This window comes from Heterodontus francisci, unplaced genomic scaffold (genome assembly GCF_036365525.1).
Source record: "Heterodontus francisci isolate sHetFra1 unplaced genomic scaffold, sHetFra1.hap1 HAP1_SCAFFOLD_174, whole genome shotgun sequence".
Taxonomy (NCBI): domain Eukaryota; kingdom Metazoa; phylum Chordata; class Chondrichthyes; order Heterodontiformes; family Heterodontidae; genus Heterodontus; species Heterodontus francisci.
The window spans coordinates 1,848,584-1,860,312 of record NW_027141730.1 but is presented as its reverse complement, the minus strand read 5'-3'; the positions used below and the strand labels follow the sequence as shown (position 1 = coordinate 1,860,312).

General features: G+C 49.0%; 1 non-coding gene across 1 annotated transcript; it reads left to right on the top strand.

Annotated features, from left to right (window-relative positions):
- The first annotated feature begins 1,784 nt into the window (after positions 1-1,784).
- On the top strand, positions 1,785-1,856 carry trnaw-cca (transfer RNA tryptophan (anticodon CCA)). The gene has a single exon. It is a non-coding gene; the product is annotated as a tRNA-Trp (tRNA).
- The last annotated feature ends 9,873 nt before the right edge of the window (positions 1,857-11,729 follow it).

Here is an 11,729-nt window from a genome sequence, read left to right as displayed (position 1 = left end):
TGCTGTTCAGACCCTCAATAGCAGTGAAAGTCTCAGAGTTCACCACTATTGGGCTGTAAAATCCAGGCCAATATCTCACAGCCCTGTTAGATTTGCTCTCCCTCTGTACAAAATCAAACTCCACACATTGCCTTTCACTCACTCCTGTTTCCAGCCCTGACGGTGCAGAAATCCCCTCTCAAAGGTACACAATCCAGTTGATTTCTGATCAAATACCTCCTTCCTCATTCAATAGAGGAAACAGAGACATGAACACGAGTCAGGTGCAAGAAAGTTTCACCAACAGAGCAAAGAAAGGCACCAACAAAAGTCACCCCTACTTTCCAAATCATTTCACTGGAATATTCTTTCACTTGTTGTGTCGGATGACTGCAATAAATCTGAAAATGAGCACCATGAGGTTTGTGTTCACTCGTCACTTGTTCTCCTGTGTTTGTCTGTCAGGTTTGTAATTCAGTTTGTATTGGATATTGAAGAGAATCTCTTTTCAAGATGATTACACATCGTACTGTGTTTAAAGCAACCAACTTGGAAAATGGCAGAAAATGAATGTTTCAATACCTGTGTGACCAGATTCTTCCAATGCTTTTCAACAGCCAGATTGATGATGCTTGTAATCTGTATCCTGTGGACAATGGGAGAGGAGAATAAAAACATGGTGCATGAACAGGACAGACTGTGTAAAATGGGAGCACAGAAATACTGGCACCTCATTGAAAGTTAATGAGATTTATTCGAAGTCAGACACCTGTCCACAATGAACAAGTGAATACATTAATTGTCCACTTTCAATCTAAATGGGACTGAGGTTCCAACAGAGAAGTTTTCTGGAAAATACCTGCTGCTGTTTTAAAATTGATGAACTGGAACATCTTATACTAACTTTTAAATAACTGGAGTGATTGTATAGTTCTCATAGTGGAGAGAAGGAGTTGTTTATAAACATAAGCAGAAAGACACATTTGTGGATTGGTGAATGAGCTTTATCTTTCTGAAATGTATTTGTCCATTGGTTGCAGGTCACTGGAAATTCTTTTTTACATTTCAATTGTAGCAGCAGCAGTTAGCAGCAAAATGTCTGATTAATCAGAGTAGTGGGTCTGGGAAATACTTAAACAGCCGAGATCCTGTAAAACAGAAATCCAAGTAATAGTTAAAATAAGGCACTGAACTGACAGAGCGGTAAAGGCCTGCTCAGGTCAGGAAAAAAAACCCGACCCGAACCTGACAGAACCACATTGGACCCGAGCCCGACCCGGCCCGAGTATCTCCATTTATTCCCACGCCCAAACTAACCCGAGCCTTACCCGACCACTGGAATGTTCACTTTACCTACCTCCCGATTCCGGATCTACAGGAAGCTGCAGCATGAGCGCAATTACGACATAGAGATGCTCACTTGCTCACTGAGCAGACTCAGAGTTTCCCTCCTTGATGACCCTGACTCCCAGCTTAGGTTGGCTTTTCAACTTTTGACACTTATTAAACTCAACTTCCCAGCAGAGTTAAATGTAATACTTACTGTGTGTGTCCGACACGGACTCAGCCCGACCTGGACCCAGCCCAACCCGAACCTGGCCCGACCTGACCCGAGCCCGAAAGCCAGACCCGGAAGAGCGACCCAACACGACCCGGACCCGACACAGGTCATCGGGTCCCGTCGGGTTCAGGTCGGGTGGCAGGCCTTCACAGAGCGGAGGTCAGATGAGGATTGAATTAATTTCAATCACTGAATCTAAACAAGAAGTAAATCTGCCAGGAATGGAAGACTTTGCTTTATCTGTGAGCTTGTGGCACAACGGTAGTGCGTCTGACTCCAGATGAGAAGGTTGCGTGTTCAAATCACGTCAGGCTCAGTTACGTTTTACAGCAGCTCAAGTTCCTGGATTTTGTATCAGAAGAGAGTTCGTTCTCTTGGAATATTCGTGCATGGTAGAATTTCAAGATCAACTTTAATAGATTAAAGTCCTGATTTCTGGTTCCGTTCAATTTCCATGCTCAGTTCTTATTTCACACTGTTTTATATCAGAACAATGTTTCAGGGATGTGATGTGTCCATTGTTTGTGCAATCGCTCTGTCACCCAGTGTGAGAAATAAAACACAAACCGCACAGCGTGCGGCTCAAACCCATACCTGGCTCTGTCTATCGGCCGCTTAGTTCAGTTGGTTAGGACGCAGTGTTGATAACAACAAGGCTGTGGATTTGATCCCCATGTGCGCTGTCACATGGTCAGTCATTAATTTGACACATTTTTGCAACACTTAAAATCCAACTTTTAGATGCAAACAAGTTTACATCAAATGTCAAAGGGAATTTATTTTGAGTAACATCCATTGTATCTTTGTCACTGGTCTGGAGTAACACAGAATTCTTTCCAATTATCTTCCATTTGCTGAGAAACGTTGAACTCGTGGCCTGTTCTCGTTCATGGTCACGAGCAGCAAAAACAGACAGAGCAAGTCTGACTGCCCAGAGATGTGGAAAAGGCTTCAGTTTGGGACATATGCAGCAAATCAAATGTTCACCCGGCCCTGAAAGATTCAAAAACTGGGGAAAAGGACACAAAGAGATAGAGAATAAGCTAAAGCTGACAATGTAAATATTTCCCATCATTGATATCTCTCTATTCCAATCCAACCTTCAGAGTTGGGTAAATAATTTCAGTGTAGATTGTGCAGCTCAAGAGTCAAAACCAAAGGGCGATGCAGAATACAGGAGAACTGCCAAAACCCCAGATTGAAGCAGGGATCTTCAGTCCAACACACTCCCAACTGAGCTATTTCAGTCTCACAGGCTTGGGATGATAAGTGGCAAGTAACATACGCACCACACAAGTGCCAGGCAATGACCATCTCCAACAAGAGAGAATCTAACTATCTCCCCTTGACATTCAATAGCATTACAATCACTGAATCCCCCACCATCAACATCATGGAGGTTACCATGGGTAGCCATACAAATAACGTGACTGGAAGAGCAGGTCAGAGGCTTGGAATCCTGAGGTGAGTAATTACAGTACGGCTGTTGGCTCCACCCCAGGGGATGAATTTGCTCTGTAAACCATGAAGCAGCTTCCTCTCAAATCCCAGGTTTATCAATAAATCCTCTCACAAAAGCCCCAAAGTGTGATATATCCGTCTCACTCATCCATGACTCCTGACTCCCCAAAGCCTGTCCACCATCTGCAATTCACAAGTCAAGAGTGTGATGGAATACTCTCCACTTGCCTGGATAGGTGCAATTCCAACTCAAGAATCTCAACACCGTCCAGGACAAAGCAGCCCACTTGATTGGCACCCCATCGACAAACATTCACTCCCTCCACCATCGGCACACAGTGGCAGCAGTGTGTACCGTCTACAAGATGCACTGCAGCAATGCACCAAGACTCCTTCGACAGCACCTTCCAAACCCAGCGACCTTTACCACCGAGAAGGGCAAGGGCAGCAAATGCAGGGGATACCACCACTTGCAAATTCCCCTCCAAGCCTCACACCATCCAGACTTGGAACTATATCGCCGTTCCTTCACTGTCGCTGGGTCAAAATCCTGGAACTCCCTTTCTCACAGCACTGTGGGTGTACCTACCCCACATGGACTGCAGCAGTTCAAGAAGGCAGTTCACCACCACCTTCTCATGGGCAATTAGGGATGGGCAATAAATGCTGGCCTAGCCAGCGATGCCCACATCGCATGAATGAATGAATAAAAATGTGAAGTATCCCTTGTGTCATTGTTTTGGTAGAAAATATAACCCTGGTGGAATTGCCCCTCCCAATCACACCTCACTTCATAGAACATAGAAAATGGAGACAATTTATGGCTCAGAATGAGACCATTTAGCAATCGTGTCTGTGCCAGCTGAAAAAGAGTGATCCAGCCCAAAACCACTTTCCAGGTCTTGGGAATGGGATCTGAACAGATCTCAGAGCTCACATTATGTGAATGTTCTGTTGAAGTGTTGGTCAGCTGATATACCAGGGGAGATTCACACTGTTCGACACAGTGTGAAATACATTCAAGTATTTATAAAACATTGTAACATGTGAGTAATATTCCCCATTGCTTTCTCAGCACTGATGGATTGTGAAGTGGGAGGCAGCCAGAAGTCCCATTGGTCCACACTGACCCTGAGCTGAGAATGAAATGAGAAAAAGTTCAATCTTCAGCAGTGAGATGCTGCAGAGAGGTAAGAGTCCTGAATCAAGGAGAGACTTTCTCATACTGTTGTTGAATCTCATTTCAAACACTCCTTGAACTCTCTGCCGAGGAATTCAGAGCTGGATAACGCCTGTAAAATCAGCCTAAAAAGGAAATAGAAAACACCCACCGTGGGCTCAAACTCAAAAACTTGAGATTCAGAGTTTCATGCTTTCATCGACTGAGCTCACCAGGCCTGAGACAGTGTCCCCGTCCTGTCTGTTATTGGACGGTGCCGCTGTTGGCTCCACCCCAGGGGCTGAATTTGTTCTGTAAACCATGAACCAGCTTCCTCTCAAATCCCAGGTTTATCAGTAAATCCTCTTCCAAAAGCCCCAAAGTGTGATATATTCCTCTCACTCATCCAGATTAAAAGTTAAATCTTTTGCTCTTTTTACCTTCCAAACATTGACTTCTATTTTGCTCAGCATTTATTTCTCTCTCCTTTTTATTGTGCATTTCCTCATAAACATTTCATTTCAATTATTTATGAGGGATGAAATGAACAGAAAAGATTTTCTGCAATGGTACCAGGGGTGTGGGACAGAGTGAGTGGTTCGGATCTGGAATATACTGCCTGAGAGTGTGCTGGAGGCAGATTCAATCGTGGCTTTCAAAAGGGAATTGGATAAACACCTGAATAGAGAAAATTTGCAGGGCTACAATGAAAGGGCAGAGGAGTGGAATTAGCTGATCTGCTCTTGCAAAGAGCTGTCATGGACATGATGGACTGAATGGTCTCCTTCTGTACTGGAACCATTTGATTCCTTGATTCTAACTCTGTCAAAGTTGTTCTGAACTTGCTCTGCTCCAAGGAGCACAACCCCAGCTTTTCCAGCCCCGGCACACAACTGAAGTTATGAGGAACCATGGGGAACCCACTGTAAACCTTCCTCCAGACAGAAATACAACTGTTCACCACCACACTGTGACCCAGCTGTTCACATGATTTGGATGTGGGGACCAAATGTAGTATTTCCAAGTTTGCAGATGACACAAAACTAGGTGGGAATGTGAGTTGTGAGGAAGATGCAAAGCGGCTTCAACGGAATTTGGACAGACTTAGTGAGTGGACAAGAAAGTGGCACATGAAATATAATGTGTAAAAACGTGAGGTTATCCACTTTGGTAGGAGAAACAGATGTGCAGATTATTTGTTAAATGGTAAGAGTGTGAATGTACAAAGGGGCCTGGGTGTCCTTGTCAGTAAGTGACTGAAAGCTAACATGCAGGTGCAGCAAGCAATTAGGAAGGCTAATGATATGTTAGCCTCTATCACAAGAGGATTTGAGTACAGGAGTAGTGAAGTCTTGCTTCAATTGTATATAACCTTGGTTGGACTGCACTTTGGAATACTGTGTGAAGTTTTGTTCCCCTTACCTTAGGAGGGATATCATTGCCATAGAGGGAGTGCAACGAAGGTTCACCAGACTTGTTCCCGGGATGGCGGGACTGTCAAATGAAGAGAGATTGGGGAAACTGGGCCTGTATTCTCTAGAGTTTTGAAGAATGAGAGGTGATCTCATTGAAACTTACAAAATATTTAAAGGGATAGACAGGTAGATGAAGCTAAGATGTTTCCCCCGGTTGAGGAGTCTAGAACCAGGGGACACAATTTCAACGTCAGGGGAAAGCCACTTAGGACAGCGATGAGGAGAAATTTCTTTACTCAGTGGGTTGTGAATCTTTGGAATTCTCTACCTCAGAGGGCTGTGGAAGCTCAGTCATTGAGTATGTTTAAAGCAGAGATTGACAGATTTCTAAATACAAATGACATATGGGATATGGAGATAATGTGGGAAAAGGGCATTGAAGTGGACGATCAGTCGTCATCATATTGAATGGCAGGGTGGGCTCGACGGGCTGAATGGCGTACTCCTGCTCCTATGTTCCTATCAGTCTGCATACTTGATATGCATGCTGTCATTGTCCCTTTTATTCCATGGGCTTCCGTTTTACTGGCAGTCTAGTATGTGACATCATCAAGAAGGTTTTCAATAAGTAGAATAAGGAGAAATTGTTTCCAGTGGCAAAAGGGTCAGTAACCAGAGGATGTATTTATCAGGTGATTGAGAAAAGACCAGAGGCGAAATGAGGAATGATTTTTTATCCAGTGATGTGTTGTGATCTGGAATGCACTGTCTGATCGGGACTTGAAAGCAGATTCAGTACTAACTTTGAAAAGCAACAGGGATAAATACTGGAAGGAAAAATGTACAGATTACAGGAAAAAGCTGAACACCAGGACTAATTGGATAGCACAAGCAAAGAGACAGCACTGACACAATGGGCCAAATGGTCTCCTTCTTTGGGTATCATTCTCTGGTTTTATGAACATAATGTTGATACAATTCGCTGAGTTGGAAGGGAAGTGAACCCAGATTCTGGGTATTCTAACCACCAGACCCAAACCAACTGAACAAGCCATAAAATCAAAGCAAAATACTGCGGATGCTGGAAATCTGAAACAAAAACAAGAAAAGCTGGAATCACTCAGCAGGTCCGGCAGCATCTGCGGAAAGAGAAGCAGAGTCAACGCTTCGGGTCAGTGACCCTTCCTCGGAACCAGCCGAGGAAGGGTCACTGACCCGAAGCGTTGACTCTGCTTCTCTTTCTGCAGATGCTGCCGGACCTGCTGAGTGATTCCAGCATTTCTTGTTTTTGTTCCAACTGAACAAGCCTGTTGTTTAATCTCTGTTTTTCACACCAGCTTCTCCTCGCTCTTTCTGTGTTTCCTGCCTGGTCTGTTCCTCTGACCTTCATTGCTGACACTCTATTGAGAATGGCGCTCACTGCGCCTCTCACTCACACCGTCACTCCACCCCTTCACCCACTTCCAAACCTCTCTGTTGAACAGCACCTCACATCTGCTCCTCTGCTGCATTAATATACCAGGAAAACATTTTCAAACAGACATTTCCAGACAGTGAACGTTCCAGTAAGACAAGATAAAGATCAGATTCATTCACTTTAAACACAGAGAGAGCAGCTCACGCTGTTCAGGCGAAGGAGCAGATGTAGTTTCACTCCCATTAGTCTTCGAGACATGGGCCAGAATTTTAAGGGACCGTTGGAGACGGGAATGGAGGCCGGGGAGGGGGAGGGGGGTGTATAAAATAGGGATGGAAGACGTTGGACCGGATTTTTCTGTCGGCGGCTGACATGGAGGGCAGACTTCGCACATCCAGTCGGCAAGAAGGCATTTAAAGTATTTATGAGTCCAATTGTCAGCAATTTTATTCACTGGATCCAATTGAACTAATAGCACACGGGTACCACGGGGCTTCAGAGCCTCGCCTGGTTAAAGGAGGTGACTGGGAGGTGGGAGCTGAGTGTTGTCTTCACTGGGAAGCTATCGGGTGAGGCAGCGTAACTTGGCAGCAAGGGTGGAGGGGGAAAGGGCATCGGGAAACACTGTCAGGAGTGGGGGCTCATGTGCCAGCTCTGCAGGACGAGCAACACCAGGGTGCCATTGGGGCAGTGCCACCTCATTGAGGGTGACAAGTGAGGTAACTGTGACTGGGTGTTGTTTACTGTGAAGGCCTTGCACTCAGGGAGGGGCAACCTCTCATGGGCCTCATTCACCCTGGATTCGAGGCTCCCATTGAAGAGGAGGAGGAGTAGAGAGGGAGGCCCAGGCACCAGCAGGGACACCACAGCAGCTTGGGGGCCCACAGGAGGGCCAGCCTCGAACAGGAGGCTGGAGAAGGAGGCAGAGGAACACGTCAGCCGAGGTTCAACTACCTGCAGATGTCCGAGTGACAGTGTTTCCACAGACTGCGCCTCTCCACGGAGGTTGTCACTGATCTCTCTGCCATGATGGGACTTGGTGGGCACCTGATGCCACTGTCACTGAAAGTCACCGTGCCACTGAACGTCTACACCAGCAGATCATTGTGGGGATCCACTGGAGATATGTGTGGAATCTCACAGTCTGTGGTGAATCAGTGCATCAAGGAGGTCATCAATGTCCTGTTCAGGAGGGCCGGTGACTATGTGCACATCGATCCAAACAGTCAAGCTGAGAGGACTACAGGATTCAGGGCCATCACTGGATTTCCCCAGGTGTAGGGTGTCATTGACTGCACCCAAGTGACCATCAAGGCTCCTGCAGACCAGCCAGCAGCCTTCAACAGGAAGGGCTTCCACTTGCTCAGTGTGTAACTGGTCTGTGACCATCACAAATGGATCCTACAGGTGTGTGCACAAATCCCGGGAAGTAGCCACAATGCCTGCATACCAAGGCACTCCCAGGTGCCGGAACCTTTCCTCGGCCCCATCCGCTTTCAGAGATGGATCCTTGGAGACAAGGGCTACCCACTGAGGACATGAGTACTGACGTCTGGAGGAACCCACGCATGGATGCAGAGGAGAGCTACAACACCTGCTGCGGGTCAACCCGAGCGACCATCAAGGAGGCCATTGGTCTCCTGAAGATGAGATTCAGGTCCCTAGATCGATCCAGTGGAGCCCTTCAGTATGTCCTGGCGAGAGTCTCGCATGTCTTGGTGGTTTGCTGTGCACAGCACAATCTGGCATGACAGAGGGGTGAGGTGTTGACTCGTGAGGATATCGTGGAGTGTGATGTCTCCTCTGATGATGAGGATGTGGAGGAGGATGCTGTCCAAGCAGTGCCAGATGAAGAACCTCGGGAACAGCAAGAAAGGGGCCATGAGATACACACAAGGGAGACATGAGACACCCTTATACATTCAAGTTTCCTTTGAGCCTTACCACCTTCTGGAACCACAGCAAAAAAGTCTTAGCTTTAAGCAGCCCTGTTGTCGCCTCCTTCCTTCTGCACTGCAGCGTCCAGGTACACATCGCACAGTGACAAGGCCGAAGCTTTGTGAACTCAGGGCTTGGTCCCTCACTTCCAGCCCCTTGGGAGGAAGGGTTTAAATGAAGTCCCAAAGGGCATCAACAATAAGAAGGAGACATAGTGAGAGAACATCATTTCTTTCTTCCGTGTGACACCAAACGCAACCCTATCCATCTGGAATGCACATTCACCATGAACCCGAAGTGAATCTAGGTGCTCTTCTGAAATCATTTCCGCATGCTCCGACATGGTGCTCCCCCTGCTCTGTCAGCTGAGGTGGAGACAGGCTGCTGACCTTGCTGCCCCATGGCTTGGGATGACATTGGTGGCCGTCCTCTTGCTGCCTGAGGCCTGGAGGGGCCCGGCACACTGAGGACCAACTGCACAGGTACAGGGACCCCCTCTGTCATCGAGGGTGATGGAGGCAGTCACTGGCATCACTTGTGTCACTGGCAGAGGGGCTTTGGAGCTACTGTCCACACCAGGAGCACCCTGAGAGGAGACCCCAGATGTAGCAGCCAGCTGCTCCTCCCCCTTATAAGACACACTTGTACCTCCCTGCTGACCTGAGAGGGACGTGGACCTGGTGAAGAGTTCAGGTGCCTCGTCCCCCCTCTCACCTTGTCACCGCTGGATGGATCTCATGGACAAAGCGATGGAGTGCAAGTCTGCGCACATCTCCGGCGGCCACTGATTGGTCGGCTGGATCTGGCTCTCCATCAGAGTCACCAATCTCTCAAGGAAGGAAGCCAGACACACCCCCATCGGAGACAGTACAGCATGCAAGGCCTGGATGGACTCCTCCATCATGCGAGCTTGGGTACACATAACCTCCGGCAACTCTGCCAGATGTTGCCTGACCTCTTGCTGCAGCTGCAGCATTTCCCGTGTTGCTGGTGACACCAGAGGCACGTCATCAGCCTGGGACTCAGCATGGGCCTGGCCTCCCACAGACTTCCAACTGCCAGTGGCCTCGGCTGTCACTGCCTCCGTCAGCTGCCCGGGCCTGTCTGTGACGTGCTCACCAGCTTGTGTGCCCAAATCCAACAGCGAGTGGATACCCACCGAGTGAGGGTTTCTGTGCTGGTGGAGAATGCAGGGGAATGATGTGACGGTGCACCCTCTGAGGCTCCCTCCTCCTCCTCAGAGGTGTCTGGCTGTCCCCCAGTCTCTCCAGCTCTTCGCTCTTGTCGTTCATCCTAGCCTGCATGTGCAAACAGGGACATTGAAGGGTTAGCGTCTTCATATCGTGACTTTCCAACCACCCCTACAGTGCAGCTCCATTGATGCAGTGGTGAACAGATGAACAGTGTGGCTCCTTTGCAGCGGATGCTCCCTTGTGCCCCAGGAGATGTTCACTCACTCTCTGAGGTAGGTGTCCCTGTCTCTCCATCAGCTATGGAGCAGCTGCTTTGCTGCCCGGCCTGTTCCATGGCCTCCTCCTCCATCGGGATGAGGACATGGAGATAAGGCATCCACTGCCAGTCTTGACACGCTCTTTCCGATTGTGGGCTGTCTTCTCCTGCAGCCACTATGATCAGCAAAGTTAGTCTCCCAGCGGGGACAAACCCGATATCTCTGATGGTGATAGTCCAGCAGTCCATGATGTGGACACACATATTCCTCCTGCATGTGGCCCCTCTCGAGGGACTGTGTGAGTTTATACAATGACTGACGTGCACCTCCCACCGAGATGCAGCCAAGCCTCAGGCAGCATGTCCTGCTGCCCTTCCCCAATACACATGACTGGGTGGTCACTCCCTTTCCACCAAACACTCCCTCTCACTCTGCCATGCGCAATGTCCAAAGGGTCCAAAGTGTTTTGAGTTTGCGCCTGAGCAACCCGGATCCGGTCATTGACCCACTTCGTGCACTGGATCCATGTCTTGGGGGTGACCCCACGGCTGCTGACTTCACCTACTATCTCAAAGCAGCTTTGCATGGTCAGGCGGACAGGTCTCCACCTCCCATCCCTGGGGAAGAGGATCTTCCACCTATCTGTTGTCACCTGGAGGCGAACCTGCAGGAAGGCATCGCCAAACCATTGGACCATGGTCACTGCAGGCTCGCATTCAGCTCCTTACCTATCACGCAGCAGAGACAGCAGAACGGGTCCTGGGGCATCAGTGACAGTAGAACGGGTCCTGGGGCATCAGTGACAGCAGAACGGGTCCTGGGGCATCAGTGACAGCAGAACGGGTCCTGGGCAGCAGATGCAGCAGAACAGGTCCTGGGGCAGCAGATGCAGCAGAACTGGTCCTGGGGCAGCAGAGGTAGCAGAACGGGTCCTGGGGCAGCAGAACGGGTCCTGGAGCAGCAGAGGCAGCAGAACGGGTCCTGGGGCAGCAGAACGGGTCCTGGGGCATCAGAGGCAGCAGAACGGGTCTTGGGGCAGCAGAATGGGTCCTGGGTTAGCAGATGCAGCAGAACGGGCCCTGGAGCAGCAGGGGCAGCAGAATGGGTCCTGGGGCATCAGAGGCAGCAGAACGGGTCCTGGGGCATCAGAGGCAGCAGAACGGGCCTTGGGACAGCAGAACGGGTCCTGGAGCAGCAGAGGCAGCAGAACGGGTCTTGGGACATCAGAGGCAGCAGAACGGGTCTTGGGACAGCAGAACGGGTCCTGGGGCATCAGAGGCAGCAGAACGGGTCTTGGGGCAGCAGAACGGGTCCTGGGACAGCAGAACGGGACCTGGGACAGCAGATGC